At 38.7% G+C, this 21,397-nt stretch overlaps 1 pseudogene; it reads left to right on the plus strand.

Moving 5' to 3' along the window:
* Window positions 1-1,869: 1,869 nt before the first annotated feature.
* Window positions 1,870-5,524, plus strand: LOC100985294 (eukaryotic peptide chain release factor GTP-binding subunit ERF3A-like; annotated as a pseudogene).
* Window positions 5,525-21,397: the final 15,873 nt, after the last annotated feature.

Here is a 21,397-nt window from a genome sequence, read left to right on the forward strand (position 1 = left end):
ATGAGGAAAAAGTCAATGGAGGGTCAGGACTGGAGTCCATCTTGTCTTCTGGCAGCTGGATATGCTGCCTAAGAAAACAAAAATGGTCCCAGGTTTATATTGGGAATGCTAGAGTCTTGCTTCAGCAACCTCAGAAGGCATCCATCCCTCAAAGAGAGAAATGGTCAGATGCTTCCTTTTATGGTTAGCAATTCAGCCTGGTCAGCTAAGTTACGAGAGCCCTCCCCTACCTGTTACATGACTTGGGTCAGCTTGTTAAGGAAGGCAAAAGGCAGGAGAGGAATATGTCCAGATAACTAAGGCCCATTGGGACCCTGGTTACTGTGTCACTTGTCTGCTGGGACCAAGTCTCTTTTTTATACTATCTTCCACTGACTTGCATTCCAAGTACAATAGTTCTTTCAACAGAGCCAGTAGTCTTTTTCTTCTTGGATACTGCCATCTTCTTCTCTCCATAATGCTGAAATTTTGGTTACAGTGCCCTTAGAAAAAGATTCCCCCGCTCTTCTATCAATAGACAGATAACTTTCCTCCTCAAGTTCTTGCCTTGCCAATGCCTCCCTCTCGTCTTGATTTTCCAGTATTAGTTGGCCAACAGGGTCTGCTGCTTCCTCTCTGGGTCCAACTTGGCTGTTTTAGATATGGTTGCTTTTCAGAGGTCAAGCATCTCTGACTTGAAGAAGTGCACAGCTGAACAGATGGGTTTAATAAAACTTGAGATTATTTCACTCTCCAGAATCTCCAAGTCATTTTATATTGTTATTTCTAGGCCTTCCAAATACTACTATGCCTTGCATAAACCAAAACATTTCTTCCATGAAAATGACTGCCTTCTCAAGCTAAGCGCACATTCTGTCAATTGTCCAGCTTCATGCCAGCAGAGGGCAGGCAGGACAGATAATGTCCACAGGCAATCTCTGATCCTCAGGTTACCTAATACATATGTTGATCCTGTACAGAATAACTCTGGGAATTGTATCAAGATTGTTAACCCTTGGCAAAAGGGTCTATTTGTCTTATCAAGGCATAAATTGATTAGCTGCCTAAAAGCTCTGGTACTTGTAGAATTTAGAAATTTTTTTGTATTAAGCTTTCTGGAAAGAATTGTTTTTCCAAGCCCATCTGATCCCCAGAATTTAAACCAATAATTTAACATCTTGACTAAGCATCAGAATCATACCTGCAGCTTATTAAAAATGCAGATGCATAATCCTCATTCCAGATTTACTAAAGAGATCACCTGAGTGTTGGGCCCGAGTATACCTGTAAAAGCTGTATACATTGTTTTGATATATAATCGGAATTGAGAATTCCAGATTTCCAACCCTGGGGAAATAAAAAGCATTGTTTAACCACTATTGGCTGCTTTGTGTTGTTGGCTTCAAAGAGCTGTTTCGATAAATGTCAGTCTGAGGATCTTAACAAGATTTATTCAGTGTTAAGTACCGAAAATGATTTTCCTTATTGGTTTGCTTATTTATTTATTTATTTATTTTATTTATTTCTGTGGTGCTGCTGTTTGTTTTCAGTCTTTAAAATGGCGAAGAGTTGTTAAGTCATGCTGTAGTATATTTCCATTTGGCTCTGTTGTGTACATTAAAGCTCCCCTCAGATGGGTAGAAAGGATGATAAAACATATTTAGATAGCATCTCTGCACTCCTTGATAAAAACTGTAATTTTGGCTGCACTACTCAATGGGTGGTTGATCACCACACTTATAGGGCTCAATAAAAGCTCGAGGTTTAAGTAAGAGGCCTGAAATCTTGGAAGGGAAAGTTGTTCTGTTCCAGAAGATTGCATTGGACAGAGTCTCAGTGAAATCCTGCTCAGAGTATCCAAAACATGGAGACCATGCAACTGTTTTCAAGATGGTAAAGAAACTGACTTACTATAAAAATAATAACTTTGTGAAGAAATATAGGCAGGTATCTGAGAGAATGAGGGAAGGTAAATAGCTCTAAGGATGAGGAAACAAATTTATTAAAAGTCTGGGTTCTGGAAGGAGAGGTAGTTAGGAGTTTCCTGCGAAGGCTATGATTAGTCATTACCAACTAAAAATTACTGGGCCAGCTTTGCCAGCAGGCATTTGAAATTGTACATTCTATTCAGTATTGTAAAGATGGTTTAATGTAAGAACATCAATGCACATAATATACTATATCAATAGGGAAAGCCAGATTTATAAGACTTTAATAGTTTGCTAAAAGACATTTGCTAAAAGTAATTTACTATTTTTTAAAATATAACAAAAATAATAGTTTTCCACAATATAATAAAGAACAACTAAGATTATGTCAATCAGTGCTGACAAGAGTATACGATGAAACAGGCACTTTCATTAATTGTTTGTGTCAATGTAAACTGGTTCAAGAACTTTGAAAAATAATTGAATCTATATATTTCATGAGACAGATAAACTTTGACACATTAATTCAAATTTTGTCATTCTTTCTTAAAAAAAATCCAAAATGATGATAAAAGCTCCAAGCACAGAGATACTAATTTGAGAATTATTGATTAAAATAAAATTAGAAGTAACTATATGAGGGATATCCAAAATGTCTGAGTGTGCCTGCCTTAAGTTTAAACAAAATTTTTGCATGCATATCTTTTACATGTCCAGTTATTTATGTGTAAATTATACACATGTACTGATGTGTTAATATATTCTATTACATGATAATATATATTATATAGGCATACACACAAGAGAAGTTGAAAAAGGATGAATTAAAATGTCATCAGTAATATTTTTTGGTTAGGACATAGTGATTGAGTATACCTTCTATTTTTGAAAATGTTGATTTAATATTATCTATTGCAGCAATTCCATGGTCTGCATTTAAGACCACTGTTTTTAATACTTTTTAAAAATCAAGCTTATTTTGACAAAATTTGCACAGTCAAATTCATTCTTTTAAAGAATACAGTTTAATGAGTTTTGACAAATGTATGTAGTTCTCTAACCACTACCACAATCAAGATAAAGAATATTTCCCTAACCTTAAGAAGTCTCCCTGTTCCTCTTTTCAATCAATTTCCTGCCCCTAACCCCAGCTCCTGGCAATTACTCAATTTCTCTCCCTATAATTTTTTCCCTTTGGTTTTCACAAATCTAACAAAAATAATTAAAAGAGTCTTCCTCCATATAATAAAGAGCAACTAAGATTATGCCAATCAGTGCTGATGAGAGCCAGAACTTTTCCTTTTCCAGAGAGTCTTATACATTGTAGCACTTTTGTATCTGGCTTCTTTCATGTTGCATAATACTTTTGAGGTTTAAACATCCTGTTGAATTTATCGGTAGTTTATTACTGTTTTATTTATGGGTAGTATTTCTTATATAGATATACAACAATTCATTCATCAGTTGATGGATATTCTGGTTGTTTGCAGTTTTGGGCTATTATGAATAAGACTGCTATAAACAATTGTATACAGTCTCTGTGTGAATATATGTTTTAATTCTCTTGGGTAAATACCTAACAGTGATATTTCTGCTCATATGGTAAGTGCATGTTTTCTAAAGTGGGCAAACCATTACATATCACCACCAGCAGTGAATGAGCATCCTAGTCTTCCACATCCTCACTAGCACTTTATATATCCAATAAAAGTATTTTTTTTTTTTTTTTGGTCATTCTAGTAAGTCTGTGTTATGGGCTGAATGGTATCCCTCCAAAATTCATATGTGGCAGTCCTAACACCCAGTACCTCAGAGTGTGATCTTATTTGGTGATAGGGTCTTTACAGAGGTAATCAAGTTAAAATGAAGTTACTAGTGTGAGTCCTAATCCAAAATGACTGGTCTCCTCATAAGACGAGAAGATTAGGGAAGCACGTAGAAGAAATAAGTGAAGCAGAGCCAGGAGATGGTTCCTGGGGAGATGTAAGGCCACCAGAGAAAAGTGTCCAGGAAATAATGAAGAAGGAAGATGAAATACCAAAACCTAAATCTGTGGTTGTGTCACCATGCACTCCTAAAAGGCACTCAGGCCTGTAATCCCAGCACTTTGGGAGGCTAAGGTGAGAGGATTGCTTGAAGCCCGGAGTCCAAGAGCAACACCCTGGGCCACATAGCAAGACCCCATCTCTTAAAAGAAAAAAAATACCGGTGCATGGCACATGGTGGTGTGCACCAGTAGTCCCAGCTACTCCAAAGGCTGAGTTGGGAAGATCGTATGAGCCCAGGAGTTCAAGGTTACATTAAGCCCCTCATGCCACAGCACTCCAGCCTGGGTAACAGAGAGAGGTCTTGTCTCAAAAGAAAATGCAGTGTACGTTGCACATGTAGATGCTGGCAATTCAACCACTGGAAGACAAATACTGTATTTGACTGAAATGGATGAAAACAGGGTATTTGAAATGTATGAAACAGAAGTTAAAAAAAAACAGAGAAACTTAGTACTTGTCTTGAATCTTAGACACAAATCAGGAAAATTGAGACAAGGATAAAATAATAGAAGCGGGTTTTGCCTATTTTGAAACTGAAAATAAATATTTTACAATTCTAGATGCCTGTGGTCACAAGAGCTTCATCCCAAATACAATTGGTGGTGTCTCTCAAGCTGATTTGGCTGTGCTGGTAATCTCAGCCAGGAGAAGAGAGCTTGAAATTGGATTTGATAAAAGGACAAACAAGAGAACGTGCAATGTTAGCAAAGGCAGCAAGTGTGAAACACTTAATTCTATTTATTAATAAGATGAATGATCCAAGAGCAAATTGGAGCAATGAGAGATATGAAGAATATAAAGAGAAACTAGTGCCATTTTGAAAAAAGTTGGCTTCACTCCCAAAAACTGCATTCACTTTATGCCTGCTCAGGACTAACTGGAGGAAATTTCAAAGAGCAATTGAATTTCTGTACTTAGTACATTGGATTACCATTTATTACATATCTAGGTAATTTGTCAGACTTCAATAGATCAGTTGCTGTACCAATCAGGCTGCCAATTTTGGGTAAGTACAAGGATATGGGCACTGTTGTCCTGGGAAAGCTGGAATCAGGCGGTCTGTTTGTAAAGGCCAGCAGCTTGTGATGATGCCAAAAAAGCACAATGTGGAAGGTCTTGGAACACTTGCCAATGATGTAGAAGCTGATACTGTAGCCCCAGATGAAAAGCTCAAAATCAGACTGAAAGGAGTTGAAGAAGAGGAAATTCTTCCAGGATTAATACTTTGTGATGTTAATAATCATGGTCATTCTGGAGGCACATTCGGTGCTTAGATAGTGATTACAGAGCATAGATCTATCATCTGCCCAGAATTTAATTCAGTGCTGCAAATTCACACCTGTATCGAGGAAGTCAAAATAACAGCCTAAATCTGCTTGGTAGATAGAAAATAAGACTCAACCCTGTTTTGTGAAGCAAGATCAAGTATGCATTGCTCATTTAAGGAGAGCAGGAACCATCTGCCTTGAGACCTTTAAAGACTTCCTCAGGTGCGTCATTTTACCTTAACAGATGAGGGCAAGACTTGCAAATGGAAAAGTTCTAAAACTGGTTCCAGAGAATAACTAAGCATTTTCTTGACGATCTTGCACAATACTGTGAGAAATATTGACTGCAAAAAGCCTATCACATATCACCTTCTCTAATTTTCTGCCCATTGGTTAACCTCTCCCCATATTTACAAAGTGAAAATTCACAGCAGAAGTCCACATTGTGTCACTTTCTTATATTGAGAGTTCTGCTATGCCACTGTTGAATTTTTAAAATATTTTCCCTCCTTTTCATACTCTGCTTCCTTGGATGGACTTGGCAATAGCTTTGTAAGTCCTGTGGACATAATTGCCTGTAATAATGAAAACCCTACAGCAATTTGTTTTTCATTTTCTCCTTAGGCATACTCAGTACTTTTCCCCCAGGCAGATCATTCTGAGTGTGCAAGGATGTGTGCACATGTTAGAAAGACAACTACCATTTTAATAAAGTATTCAATTTGAAAAAAATAAGAGAAGATTGATTAGGACATAAACGGTTACAGAGGGATGAACTTGTGAAGACACAGGGAGAAGACGGCCATCAATAAGCCAAGGGGAGAAACCTCAGAAAAAAACCAACCATATCAACACATTGACCTTGAACTTCCAGCCTCCAGAATTGTGAGAAAATAAATTTCTGTTGTCAAACACATCTAGTCTGTGGTACTTTGTTATGGCAGCCCAAATAAACTAAAACAGTAAAAAAAAAAAAAAAGATATTTTATTGAGTTTTATTTAAATATCCTTAATGATTAATAATACTGAGTATTTTTGTGTTCATTTTGCCATCTGTACCTCTTCTATAGTAAACTGTTCAAATCTTTTGTCCATTTTTTAAATTGAGTTTTTTGTCTTTTTATTACTGATTTCTAAGTATTCCTTACATATTCTGGATACCGGTCCTTTATAGATATGTGCTTTACAAATATTTACTCCATATTTGTGGCCTGTCTTCTTAATAGTGTCTTTTGAAAGAGAAATTTTTAAATTTTGATTAAGTTGAATTTATTATTTTTTCATTTATAGTTTATGCTTTTCATTGATGTTATTTTGATTTTTTACAACTTCATTGAGATACAATTGATGCAAAATAAACTGTACACATTTTAATCATACAATTTGATAATATGTGACACGTATACATCTTTGAATTACCACCGTTAAAATGATAGACATTTCTATCACTCCCTTCAAAATAAAATTTCCTCTTGTCCTTGTGCAAACTATCCCTTCCTTCGTCCCACTCCCAGGCAACTAATGAAATTCTTTGTCACTATAAATTAGTTTAAATATTCTAGAATTTATATGAATTAAATCACACAGTACGTACTTTTTTTTGCATAGCTTCTTTCATTCAGATAAGTGATTCTGAGATTTATCCATGTTGATATGTATATCAATAATTCATTCCTTATATTCCATTCATTATCATAAATTGTTAATCAATTTACCTTGGCTGACATTTTAATGCTTGTCATACTTGAAAAATTTACTACACAAAGACATTGGCTGAAAGGGAATGCAATATTGACCTCACTTATTGAATTGCGCTACTAGTTTTTCAAACTCTCTACCACAAAACAAAGACAATTGGTTTTGTTAAAATCTCAATCTGTCCCCATGTCATTCTGTTGACATTACGAGTTAAATAGATAACATAAGTATGTTATATCCAACTGTAGCTCTTTATTGAAATTTTTTTAACTAAAATATTACTAAATGGGTTACAAAATTCTGCTTCTGTTTTAAGCACATAGAGAAGAGAGATTTTACAAGTGACACATTTATATTTTGGGCATTAAAATCACGTAATATGAAAACGTTTCAAAGCAATCTGTTTTTAAATGTTCTCTCCTTTGTGCCATTTTCTTCCAAAGAGTAGCAGCTACTTTTTCATTTATTGGTAAAATATCTTCAAGTTAAATATTTAGTGTTTGTTTTTCTGAAAATTTCTGTTAGCTAGCAGAATATGGGTGTGAATTTGTCATTACAGAAATTAAAAACAAAATGAACGTGTGCCTTTTTGAAAAAGGAAAATGAACAATGCACCTTTATGTTTGCTTGGCAAATCTCTTAGGTACTTGGCACAAAATGACCAGAAAACCTTTTTAGGATATAAAAGATTTTTAAGGTCAATTCTTATTTATTTCATTACACAATATTGTATGACACTATAATTTGGGGATCTCTTAAAATACATAAAATTAACCATACCAATAACATTCTGTAGCACTTTATGCACGTCTGTTTTCAACTTCTGTGCCAAAAAGACTAATAATCCAATAAATTAATTTCAAATGTGCTATTGCACCTGTAATTTTACTTAAAACAATTTTGTAAAGGAAACTGAACTTAAATCAGGTATATCAAGAATGATTACATTTATATGGTTTTTCCATATGTAATTTTTACTTTGATAATATATCTTCTTCAGTATCTTTAAATAGCTCAGAAAAAGCTGTTTCATTATTAAAACGGAACCCAGAAAATACCATAAGCTGAGACATTACTTTTAATTGTAATTTCAGCCAACTCTATAGCAAACCTCCCACATAATACTCATTTTTTCAATTCTTTAGCAATGTTTTCTATGAATATTCCAACACTAATTACGGACAAAAAATTGACCACATTATTTTCTGCGTATTTCATTTTTTTAAAAATCCTGACACGACAGTGAATGATGTGCTTTCTTAATGATAGTTTATTTTGTCTTCGTTATTAAGCACAAAACCTAGAAGAAGGTTCTAAACTTTATATTCAAATTGGTGTAATTTTGTAAATACAGAATTGGATTTTACATGATTATAAATACTGGTGGGGAAATGTAGAAGTATGTCTTGTATCTTCAGAGTATAGATGCTTTTTAAAAAGAAAATTCTGACTAATTGTGATGGCTTCATTCTATCAGTCAGTACTTGGAGGTATAATAAATACTCAATACACATAGAGGTTTATTGTGGTGGTAGATATAATATAAATCCATCTTTCAGGCAGTCTTCTTTAAAAGTTAGATTTTTTTTTTAAGCTAAATTTTTGTTAGTTTTAATTAGATCATTGTTGGTGATTATGTCCGAAATGAGTGGTGAAGAGCTTATACTAGGAGCGAATTGTCAGTCTTGCCATTAATAGTTGACCACAGATCTAGACCTTCAATAGTGGAGAAAGGTATATTCATTTACTGGCATCCTATTGAACCAATAAAACAATAGGTATGTTGCTACATAAAGAAATGTGTAAAATAAAGTGCTAATTTATAAAATTTTACAGTCACCATAGTAGAAACTACCTAAAAAAGACAGGAATAGAATATAGAAAAATAAAAAGAGCTCTATAAGGGTGTTCAGATTAAAGATAATTTGCTTTCCTTTAGTAGCCAGAATGTTTATATTGTTTTTATTTTATTGTTTAGAATTATAAGAAAACACATTTGTCTCATATTTATTTCTTTTTATCCCTACAAAAATGTTCGAATTTGTGTGAAAGTTAATTTAGTTTCTGTATACAAGTGCTAACTTCCTTACTCTGACAAATACGAATTTTATAGTTTCTTTCAATTATTACTAATTTGATGGGGAAGAAAATTTATCTTGCATTTTTTGCATTTCTATGAATTTTTGTGAAGTGTTTATAAATTGTCCATTCGATTTCATCATTTATTAATTACTAGGTTATGAGAGGCTTCCTTTGATCACTCTGTTCCACATAATTACTTCTTCCTTCATGCCAGTGCCTGGCTTAGGTTTTTATTTTCCATAGTACTTACCTGTCTTATATTATGTGTTTTTTTTAATGTATTCTTCTATTTTCTTCAGTGCTGTCAACATTGAATAACAGCTGCCATAGATTAGATAGTTGACAAATAATTGTTGAATGAATGAGTAATAAATGTCCTTTACCAATTTTTCTAATACTGTTGATATTTTGTGTATTAATCTGAAAGGTCTCTTTCTGTATTAGAGAGATAACATTTAAGCATATGTTACAAATATATTTTTCAATTTGTAATAGACTTTATTTTTTACTTTATTATTTATTAACTTTGGTAAAAAAGAAGTTTAATACAGTTATCTAGTTAAATGCATTATTTTTATGGTTTCTGTATTTGATGTTTTGCCTGGGGATACTTTCTTCTCCCTCCTTCCTCTCTCCCTTCCTCCCCAACTCCCCTCCTTCCTCTCTGTTTTGTACTCCCTTCCCGTGTGTGTGTGTGTGTGTGTGTGTGTGTATGGGTGTGTTTCAGCCATGGAACTTAGTGTGGCATAGGTGAAATATAAGGACCTAATTTATGGAGACTTCACTTTACCAGCATCACTTGCTATTTAATTAGTCTTTGAAATGCTGCCTTTATGGTATACTAAGAATTCATATAGATTTGCTTCTGTTTCTGGGCTGTCTCTGCTCTTCCATGAAGCTACCTATTTGTAGCAGCAGTTTCATTCTTGCTTAGTGTAGTTTTCCTGTAGTTTTGAATATTTCATGGATAAATTCCCCTTCCATTTTTTTCAAAATAATATTTTGAATGTTCTTTTTACTTTTATTATTTCTGATGAGCTTTGGGATCCTTTTTTCCATGAAGATATACATATCAGTTAGAATAAATTTTGTATGCCTGAAATAGAAATTTAAGCCTTTGGCAGAGATTGCACTCTGTGCCCTTAGGCTTTTAGACTAGGGACCACCCTCTGTTGCTACCCCTAAGAACCATGTTAGGAATGAATCACTGTGAGCTCATTCTCTAAGACATGACATATTCTACGGTTTTTTTTTTTAAATGCATTTGTTTTTTAAACTGATAAACTTTCAGGGTTCAGTGAGAGGTTTTTAAATTGAGATTTTAATATTTTTAGTAGGTGCCTATTCTTGTTTTTTAAATGAGGATTTTGAAAACTCTTTTTCTTTTTGCTCCATTTTATTTTATTTTATTTTATTTTTATTGATCATTCTTGGGTGTTTCTCGCAGAGGGGGATTTGGCAGGGTCATAGGACAATAGTGGAGGGAAGGTCAGCAGACAAACAAGTGAACAAAGGTCTCTGGCCTTCCTAGGCAGAGGACCCTGCAGCCTTCCGCAGTGTTTGTGTCCCTGGGTACTTGAGATTAGGGAGTGGTGATGACTCTTAACGAGCATGTTGCCTTCAAGCATCTGTTTAACAAAGCACATCTTGCACTGCCCTTAATCCATTTAACCCTGAGTGGACACAGCACATGTTTCAGAGAGCACAGGGCTGGGGGCAAGGTCATAGATCAACAGGATCCCAAGGCAAAAGAATTTTTCTTAGTACACAACAAAATGAAAAGTCTCCCATGTCTACTTCTTTCTACACAGACACAGCAACCATCTGATTTCTCAATCTTTTCCCCACCTTTCCCCCTTTTCTATTCCACAAAACCGCCATTGTCATCATGGCCCGTTCTCAATGAGCTGTTGGGTACACCTCCCAGACGGGGTGGTGGCCGGACAGAGGGGCTCCTCACTTCCTAGTAGGGGCGGCCGGGCAGAGGCGCCCCTCACCTCCCAGATGGGGCGGCCGGCCTGGCGGGGGCTGACCCCCACCTCCCTCCCGGAGGGGGCGGCCTGCTGGGCGGGGGCTGACCCCCACCTCCCTCCCAGATGGGGTGGCTGCCAGGCGGAGATGCTCCTCACTTCCCAGACAGGGTGGCTGCCGGGCGGAGGGGCTCGTCACTTCTCAGACGGGGCGGCTGCCGGGCGGAGGGTCTCCTCACTTCTCAGACGGGGTGGCTGGGCAGAGACGCTCCCCACCTCCCAGACGGGGTCGCGGCCGGACAGAGGCGCTCCCCACATCCCAGACGGGGCGGCGGGGCAGAGGCGCTCCCCACATCTCAGACGATGGGCGGCCGGGCAGAGACGCTCCTCACTTCCTAGATGGGATGACGGCCGGGCAGAGATGCTCCTCACTTTCCAGACTGGGCAGCCAGGCAGAGGGGCTCCTCACATCCCAGACGATGGGCGGCCAGGCAGAGACGCTCCTCACTTCCCAGACGGGGTGGCGGCCGGGCAGAGGCTGCAATCTCGGCACTTTGGGAGGCCAAGGCAGGCGGCTGGGAGGTGGAGGTTGTAGCGAGCCGAGACCACGCCACTGCACTCCAGCCTGGGCACCATTGAGCACTGAGTGAACGAGACTCTGTCTGCAATCCCGGCACCTCGGGAGGCCAAGGCTGGCGGATCACTCGCGGTTAGGAGCTGGAGACCAACCCGGCCAACACGGCGAAACCCCGTCTCCACCAAAAAAACACGAAAACCAGTCAGGCGTGGCGGTGCGCGCCTGCAATCGCAGGCACCCGGCAGGCTGAGGCAGGAGAATCAGGCAGGGAGGTTGCAGTGAGCAGAGATGGCGGCAGTACAGTCCAGCTTCGGCTTGGCATCAGAGGGAGACCGTGGAAAGAGAGGGAGAGGGACACCGTGGGGAGAGGGGAGAGGGGAGAGGGAGAGACTGAGCCTTTTTGCTCCATTTTAAATAAACTACAGTTGATGGCCTAGTAAAAGGCACAGGTGTGAGGATGGTATATCCTTGTGGAAAAGCTTTGGGATGCCTGGTCTTCTTGCTGGGTAAGAAGCACTGTGTGCTTCTTACATCCCCAAAGCAGATCCCTAACTATGGTCCCAGATGAAGGCTTTCCTGCTAAATGCAGCAGTCAGGAATGGTTACAAGGGACACAGTACAACCAGTCACTAACTTATTACTCGAGACATGCAAAACAACTAGTCCCAGTGTTCTCTGGCAAATTTCATCCACAGTATATTGTCTTGCTTTCACTTTTAAGGTTCAGTCTTAAAACTACAGGAGCACACACTACAGAATGTTCTTGCTGAATTAGCTGACCAAGGGAAAGGGGATAACAATATGTCCCTGTCTAAGTGGATTTAAGGTATCTGTATTCAAACTCTTCAATCGTTTGACCCTTCAAAAGAAGGGACAGCCTTGCCATTGGTCAGTATATCTTGTCATTAATTATGACATGGTGGTTTCTTTTGTTTGGATCTCTCTTTGAGACAGAGATTATAAATATGATTACACAACTTTCAAAATTCTGTCAACAGTTTTGTTTTAGATTGAGCTACTATCTCCTGAAGCTGTAAGTGACATTCTGAAATTTCCTAATCAAATGGGCCTATGGTTTGTGGATTTGCTTTCTCACACTGGCCAAGTGACATAAAAGCACTTTGCCATAAGGGGTTTTTAAAAAGTCTTACATAGTCATCCTTTTCTGGCTTTCCTTCTACACAAAGGCCTGAGAGAGAAAGCAATGGCAGTACAAATGAATGAAATTTAATAGATTGTTTTAATTTAAGAGCAACAATTCCTCTGGAAACTAATCACATTGGACTGAATGTGAGCTAGGAGAGCAGCAGGACTTATTTCCCAGTCTTGAAAGGACAAAGTTAAAATATGTCTGGAGGCCAGGTGCGGTGGCTCACGCCTGTAATCCCAGCACTTTGGGAGGCCAAGGTGGGCGGATCACAAGGTCACAAGATCGAGACCATCCTGGCTAACACAGTGAAACCCCATCTCTACTAAAAATACAAAAAATTAGCCAGGCGTGGTGGCAGGTGCCTGTAGTCCCAGCTACTCAGGAAGCTGAGGCAGGAGAATGGTGTGAACCCGGGAGGCAGAGCTTGCAGTGAGCCGAGATCGTGCCACTGCACTCCAGCCTGGGTGACAGAGCGAGACTCCGTCTGGATTAAAAAAAAAAAAAAAAAAAGTCTGGAACCAGCAGATGGCGCCAAAAGCAACCAATCTCTAATTGTTCTCATTGCTCATTAACATAAGATACTCCCACCAAAGCGTGACAATTTATATTTGTCATGTAAATGACCCAGCATGATGGCAATGATCCAGAAATTACTAGCCCCTTTTCTAGAGACTTCTGAATAATCAGCCTCTTAATTTGCATGTAATTAAAAGTGAATGTAAATGCTGCTAACCAATAGCTCACAAGTGCTGAATCTGGGTCACTACCTATGGGTTGGCTCTGCTTTGCAAGAAGCAGCTCTTGTTGAATAAAAGTTGCTGTCTAGGCTGGGCGTGGTGGCTCACCCCTGTAATCCCAGCGCTTTGGGATGCCGAGGAGTGCAGATCATGAGGTCAGGAGATGAAGACCAGCCTGGTCAGCATGGTGAAACCCTGTCTCTACTAAAGATACAAAAAATTAGCCAGGCGTGGTGGTGGGCACCTGTAATCCCAGCTACTTAGGAGGCTGAGGCAGGAGAATCACTTGAACCCAGGAGGCGGAGGTTAAAGTTAGCCAAGATCGCAACATTTTGCGCCAGCCTGGGCAGCAAGAGTGAAACTTAATCTCAAAAAAAAAAAAAATTAAAAAATTTATCTGGGCACAGTGGCATGTGCCTGTAATGCCAACTACTTAGGAGGCTGAGGCAGAAGAATTGCTTGAACCAGGGAGTCGGAGGTTGCAGTGAGCTGAGATCGCACTACCGCACTCCAGCCTGGTGACAGAGCAAGACTCTGTCTCAAAAATAAAAAAGTTGCTAACACCACTGGCTGGTTCTTAAATTTTTCCTAGGTGAAGCCAAGAACCCTCATGGGTTAAGCCCCAATTTCAGGACCTTGCTTGTCCACCTGCAACAAATGGACTAGTTTTTAGTAGGCACTCATTTTATTACTTCCAGCTTTGGGAGATCATTTTTCATAACTCTCTCACTAGTTACCATTCCATCTTTGCAGACATAGTTTTGTCAGCTCAGCAGATCTAACTTTCTCCATCAGGGTTTCCTGTGGTAGCCTCCTGGCTGAGCTAACTGTGGCTCATACGGAACAAAAGACCTAGCTTTGCAGGTGGGGGTTTTAAAGTTTAGGTTCCAAAAAAATTAGGGCAAATGCTTGACTTTGTTTCTCATTGTTTTCCTTCTATCATCCTTGAGGATAATAGATAAACAATTTGATTTAATTTATTTGCAGTGTACATCTTCCTTTGAATGACTTCTACCATTCTATCTTAATTTGCGGTTTATTGGAAAGTCTTGGTTCTGTTATGGTGGTCTGCGTAACCCATCTCAGATAATAAAACAGCATGGTTTCCTGAATTCAGTGGAAGAACAAATGCTTAAGAGATTTTCAAATATAAAATAATAAAGAAAAAACTATTACTAAATTAAAAAGTCAACATTTAATTCTTTAAAATCCACACTTTTAACAGCTTAGTCACTAAGTATATAAATATTAATTGGCTACAAATTATTTTCTGGGTTTGATTTAAAAAACCAAAGGATAGAAAGAGATATCGAGCAACTTAATTCATCCTTCCATCTTCAGTCAGCTCCACAATTGACTTTCTAGAGTCAGAAGAAATACTTTCTATTATTTATTGCAAATTACCTCAGATACTTCATGAAAGTAGGTGGAATATAAAATGTTCCACATGCATTGTATTAGGCATTTTATCAATTCATTTAAAACCCAAGTCAGGCAGGGTGTGTTGGCTCACACCTATAATCCCAGCACTTTGGGAGGCCGAGACAGGTAGATCACGAGGTCAGTAGTTCAAGGCCAGCCTGGCCACGATGGTGAAACTCTGTCTCTACCAAAAATACAAAAATTAGCCGGGCGTGATGGCAGACACCTGTAATCCCAGCTACTCAGGAGGCTGAAGCAGAGAATTGCTTGAACCCAGGAGGTGGAGGTTGCAGTGAGCTGAGATCGCACCACTGCACTCCAGCCTGGGTGACAGAGCGCGACTCCATCTCAAAAAACAAAAGCAAACTCAAGTCACATCAAATCACTCCCATGCTCATACCCTTCAAGGACTTTCCATATTCCTCAGATGGAAAGCCAATAGCCTTAGAGTGACAGGTGTGCTCCAGGGCCACCTGACTTGTCTCTTCTCTACCTTAGCTTTTCTACTCCTCCTACACTCCTCTTTGACCACACTGATCACCTCTCTCTTCCTGGAACCCACCCAAGCATGCTCTTGCCACAAGGCCTTTGCACTAACTATCCCTGTTGTCTAAAATTCTCTTCCTGCAAATGTCCCACGTTGTTTTCTCCCTCTCTTTGTTTGAGTCTTGGATCAACCATCACTTTTTTAGAGAGATGTCCCATGACCACCCTGGAACCATGTAAAATGACAATCCTGGTACCATGTCCCTGCCAGAAACACACACACCCCTGTTTTTTTTTTTCTTTACATGATGGCGCATATCAATATTGGTCATGATTTAGTATTTACTTATTTATTTGTTTACTGATGGACTCTTCCACAGGAACATAAATTCAATGAGGGAAGGATTTTGTTTTCTTCCCTGTTGTCTCTCCAATGTCTGAAACAGTGTCTGGCTATGCTCAGTATTAAGTTAATATTTGTTAAAAACTTTGTGAGGCAGAGAAAACCGAATACTATGTGATCTCACTTATGTGAAATCTTAAAAAGTTAAACTCGTAGAAATAGATAATAGAGCAGTGGTTAGCAGGGATCAGGGGTGAGAGATGTCGGTGAAAGGGTACAGACTTTCATTTAAAAGATGAGTAAGTTCTGGGGACTGAAGGTACAGCATGGTGACCATAGTTAGCAGCTGTGTCATATACTTGAAAGTTGCTAAGGGAATAAATCTTAAGAGTTTTCACCACATATGCAAAAAAGGATAACTATGTGAAATGAGGGATATGTTAACTAACTTCATAGTGGTTTTGGTAATCATTTCACAAAGTATATGTATATCAAATCATCACAGAGTATACTTTGAACATACATAATTTAATTTCTCTATTATACCTCAACAAAACTGAAAAAAAAAATGTTGCCCTCCAATTATATGCAGTACTAACACAGTTCTAGGCCCATAATAATACCTTCATTATTATTATTATTATTATTATTATTATTATTATTATTATTGAGACAGAGTCTCACTGTTGCTGTTGCCCAGGCTGGAGTGCAGTGGCATGTTCTCGGCTCACTGCAACCTCTGCCTCCTGAGTTCAAGTGATTCACCTACCTTAGCCTCTTGAGTAGCTGGGACTAGAGGTGTGTGCCACCACACCTGGCTAATTTTTGTATTTTTAATAGAGATGGGGTTTTACCATGTTGGCCAGGCTGGTCTCACCCTTCTGACTTCAGGTGATCGTCCTGCCTCTGCCTCCCAAAGTGCTGGGATTACAAGTGTAAACTACTGTGCCTGGCCCCCTTTGTTAATATTAATTGAATAAATAATGAAAAACATTTTCACCAAAAAAACCACTTTGTGAAGTAACTCAGATGTCACTATTGTTTGAAAATATGTTTATCTTACTATATATGTTTTATATATGGCAAGGATGGATTATGATTTTAATAAAAAAATTGATTCAAATAAACGTACATGTTTCTGGGATAGGCCGTGTGATAGCGGACGCCAAGACGAATTCATTTTACTTCTGCTTACTACTTCATGGCCTCAGGAAAAGCATAAAACATTTGGCAGCAGCAAGCAATCTCCAAATAATTGATAGTTATGAATTATGTAGCAAAAGCAGAGGTAACAGCAAACCATTCTTGTTGTTTTTCCCATAGACCTGATTGTTGTTAAGTAGAAAGGAGAAATTGATACAACAAGAATGGAAATAGCATCTATTTGTTATATTAATTAGTTACTTAATATTAACATTTGCCTTTCCTAAATCCTAAATCTGTTCTCACACTGCTAATAAAGACATACCCCAGACTGAGTAATTTATAAAGGAAAGTGGACTCACAGTTTCACATGGCTGAGGAGGCCTCAATACAAGTAATTCATAAAGGAAAATTCTACATGGACTCACAGTTCCACGTGGCTGAGGAGGCCTCAATCATGGCAGAAGGCGACAGAGGAGCAAAGGCATGTCTTACATGGCAGCAGGCAAAAGAACATGTGCAGGAGAACTGCCCTTTATAAAACCATCAGATCTCATGAGACTTATTCACTATCATGAGAAGAGCATGGGATAAACCCACCCCGATGATTCAATTACCTTCCACTGGGTCCCTCCCACAACAAGTGGGGATTATTGGAGCTACAATTCAGGATGAGATTTGGTTGGGGACATGCCAAAACCATATCAACTGATAGGAAAAAACTTGAAATAATTATAGTAGAAACAGAAGATCAAAAACCATTTTGGCTGATGCTGTGGCTTTAGGAGGTTAAGTTGGGAGGACTGCTTTGGTCCAGGAGTTCAAGACTGCGGTGAGCTCTGATTGTGCCTCTACATCCAGCCTGAGCAACTGAGAGAGACACTGTCTCTAAAAAATCAAACAAGAGAAAAAACAACAACAACAAAGTTTGAACATTTATTCCTAAAGGTTTTTGTACACTGACATCTTTGATGATGAGTTATGGGCCTTCTTTCCAGAATAATGAACCTAAACACATAGTACATAAAAATCAAAAAGTGAGGGTGTGGGGTGCAGGGGCTCATGCCTGCAATCCAGCACTTTGGGAAGCTGATACAGGAAGATAGCATGAACCTAGCATTTTGAGATAAGCCTGGTCAACTTAATGAGACCAAGTCTCTACAAAAAATTATTAAAAGTAGCCGAATATGATTGTGCATTCTTGTAGTCCCAGCTACTTGAGAGGCCAAGGCTGGGGGATTGCTTCAGCCCAGGAGTTTGAGGCTGCAGTGAGCTATGATTGTGTCACTGCACTCCTGGGTGACAGAGCGAGAGTTCCATCTCTTAAACAGCATATGAGGGATTCTTCATGGACCCCTTTAAGTACATTCATGGATCCTAGTTTGAATATTTCTGATGTAGAGAAATGCAGAAATATAACCGAGGAAAAGCTAATATAATTACTGTGATTCAGCATTGAATTCTACCTGAAGCCTACTGACAAGGAAAAAAAAAAGAAAGAAAGGAAAGACAAATTATATAAAAGAAGGAAAGAAGTCATAGAAAAGTGAAAGTTATCATGTACTTAGTCTATGCCTCACACTATGCTAGGTTTTTAAAATACATAATATCTCAAGGAATTCCCATCTCACTCATTTGAGGGAGCTGTTGTTATCCACAATTTATACACAGGAAACAAAGAATGGAAATGGAATTTCAATCCAGTACTCTCTAGTTTCAAAAGGCTATAATCTTTTTAACTTTATGATGAAAGTAAGTATACTGTTCATCAATGAGAAAAGACACGTATTTTTCCCTGATGCTAAACTCTAAGAAAAAGAGACTGAAACTTTCTACAGGCTAGAAAGACAATGGTATTCTATGTTTTCTCCATCCTCCTTTTACTGAGCAGATTACAGTCATAAAACTTGGGACTGTTATAAGTGTTTAAAAATATTTTCATTTGGAAAAACTCTTCTAGGGCTGGGAAGTTTTATCTGGCAATTAACTTGTGTGTGCTTTGATGATAGATATTGTGTTTTTATTTCTGATACAATTTCTCCATTTCAAACTATCTTGCTTTGTGTACAGAGGCCACTCAGGACATAGCAGTCAACTGATTGACTATATATAGGTCATTTCAGATGGCTCAGATTCCAACCTATTTTAAATAACTTAGAAATCCTAGTTATATTTGGAAAGGATCTTGAGAAATCCAGATGCTTAGCAATAATCCATTGCAGGCAGCATGCATATTAATAGCTAATATTAATTGAGCACTTACTAAGCTCCAGGCTGTGTTTTAAGTACTCTTCATGAATTTCTCTTTCAATCTTCTCAACAGCTATTTAAATTAAGAGCCACTATTATCTCCATGAGAAAAATGAGGCACAGAAAGTGTTTTCCAAACCGTCTATTAACTTAGCCAAAACACTGGTCAGTCTGTCAAATTTTATTCAAATCAACTCAATCAAAACTATCTAATTAAAATGGAAAATAGACAGAATCTTACATCTGTTTTCTAGAGGCCAGAGTAGAATTCTTCCATATAGTGTACTTCTAGCTATTTTGCTAAGACCCCAGTTTCAAATGATTTGGATAATATAAAGAATATGTAGAAAAGTCACCCACCTCGCCACGCTGCCCTGTCAACATCTTCCTTTGTAGATGTTTTGCATCCTTCTAAGCAGATTGCCAAGGATCAATCAAAAGTAGAACAATTGAGGAATGAGGTTCTAAGGGGCATCTGAAATGACAGCCTTCCATAAGCATAACCTGGCAGATGATGAGCATCCTTTGGAGCATCGGCAACCTTACACAAAAAGGGCAACTGCCCTATTCCATGGCTGATTTCAAAGGATCTTGGCATTTTCTTATCATATTAAGAGTAAATCATTAGTGAGAGTAACTTTTGGATGTTAACATATCCTACAAAATTAATTAATGCTTAAATTCAGAACTCTACATTGTAAAGACGTTTGTCTTCATTTTTGCTAAAAAAGAAAAAAAAAGAGGCAGGGAAAAAGTTCAATTGTAACTGTATTTGGCTTCATGTGAGACACGAGCTCTCACTCTAGAACCACCCACCCATGCTCCGTTTACATACACAAATAGCAATTTAGGATGTGTGATGTCTTTTCAGTTTTACTGTCTCCTGAGATAATTGTTGGGCAGATTCAGGACAGAAGTTGCATAGTTTCTTAGTTTTAATAATGTCTCTAATAATTGGGGTTATTTCTGGCTATACCTGATTTACCTAGGAGGCCATGCACTTACAGGTCAGCTTTGCCTCAACAGATGTGAGCACCAGACCCTCTCCTGCCTCACAATCACAAATGATACTGCACAGGGCACCCTGGGGCTGCATTAAGGGCAGGCAGGGGTGGGAGTAGGAAAGAAGTGTGGGGGCAGTGAGATGGAGGAGTGGAGCTAAATAGAGATGGATGTGCTAGTGACAGAAAGAGTAAGGATTAAGTGAAGAAGAGGTGACAGAGAAGTCACTGGGTAGAGCAATGCTGGCGCAACTGCTAGGCAGGTTCATGGATAAAGCAGTCTAGCTTTTGTGTGAGGGAAGTTCAAAGGGACACTGTCAGGCTTTGAAATTGTGTCAGCTTGAAGCATTGCTGGGATGAGTTTTATAAGAATTTGTGACCATTTCTATACAGCCAACCCAATATCAGGAGGAAAGGATGTCACTTTGTTTTAGGACACTTGCATTGACGTACAATTGCAAAATGTCTGAGTGGATAGTTTAGTTTTTAAGCATAAGAAAGGTAAATGGTTGTTTAAAAATGTACCCAGGATTTCGTTTGTATTCAGGAATAATGAAGCCAGAAGGTGAGAACACAATTGTCATTGAAAAGATAGTTTAGTACTCACAGTTTCCAAAAGGAGGGAATCTTGCCCTGTAGGGCCACAAGAGAGAACACTGAGGTTGGTCACAGGCAGAGAGAGGGGAGGACACTTCAGAAAAGGCATTATTGTGGTTTTCAGGGGAAGGAATTGGTGGCGCAAGGTAAGCAGGCTAAGCAGGTTCAGGGTTGGCTAGTTTGAATGATTTCAGTCAGCTGGAGTGTAGGCCCTTACCCTGTCTCCAGTAGCCCTGGGTTGACTAATGAAGGGGAATAGTATCCATGGTGCAGGAAGAGGCAGATGAGGGGTGTGGGCTTTTAACTGGTTGGTTTGCATATGAAGGCACACTTGATGAGAAACCCCTTTGCTCTCTCTAGGGGTCCGCTAACCACTGGAGGGGCAGTCTCTCCCTAATCAGCAAAACCTCAGACATCAAAATGTTACTGATAAGGCCGGTCCCCCAAAGACAGGATTTTTCTCTGTTTGGTATCAAGAAGCCAATACATGCAACCAAAAGTGTGCATCAAGCAGAGCAAGATTTATTCAATGGCCATGGAATTGAGAATTGAGAGTATAGCTCAGAAATCAACTTCTTGACTAGTGAGGGGCAAGGGGGTTAAATATAGGGTATCTCTAATGAAGGAGTTGGACATTAATAGCAAGGGGAGGAATATTCATATCTTTTCTGGAAATGGGCAGTGAACTTCTCAGAGCTAGAGTGCTGCCTTCCTTTTA

The sequence above is a fragment of the Pan paniscus genome, chromosome 9, assembly GCF_029289425.2.
Source record: "Pan paniscus chromosome 9, NHGRI_mPanPan1-v2.0_pri, whole genome shotgun sequence".
Classification (NCBI taxonomy): domain Eukaryota; kingdom Metazoa; phylum Chordata; class Mammalia; order Primates; family Hominidae; genus Pan; species Pan paniscus.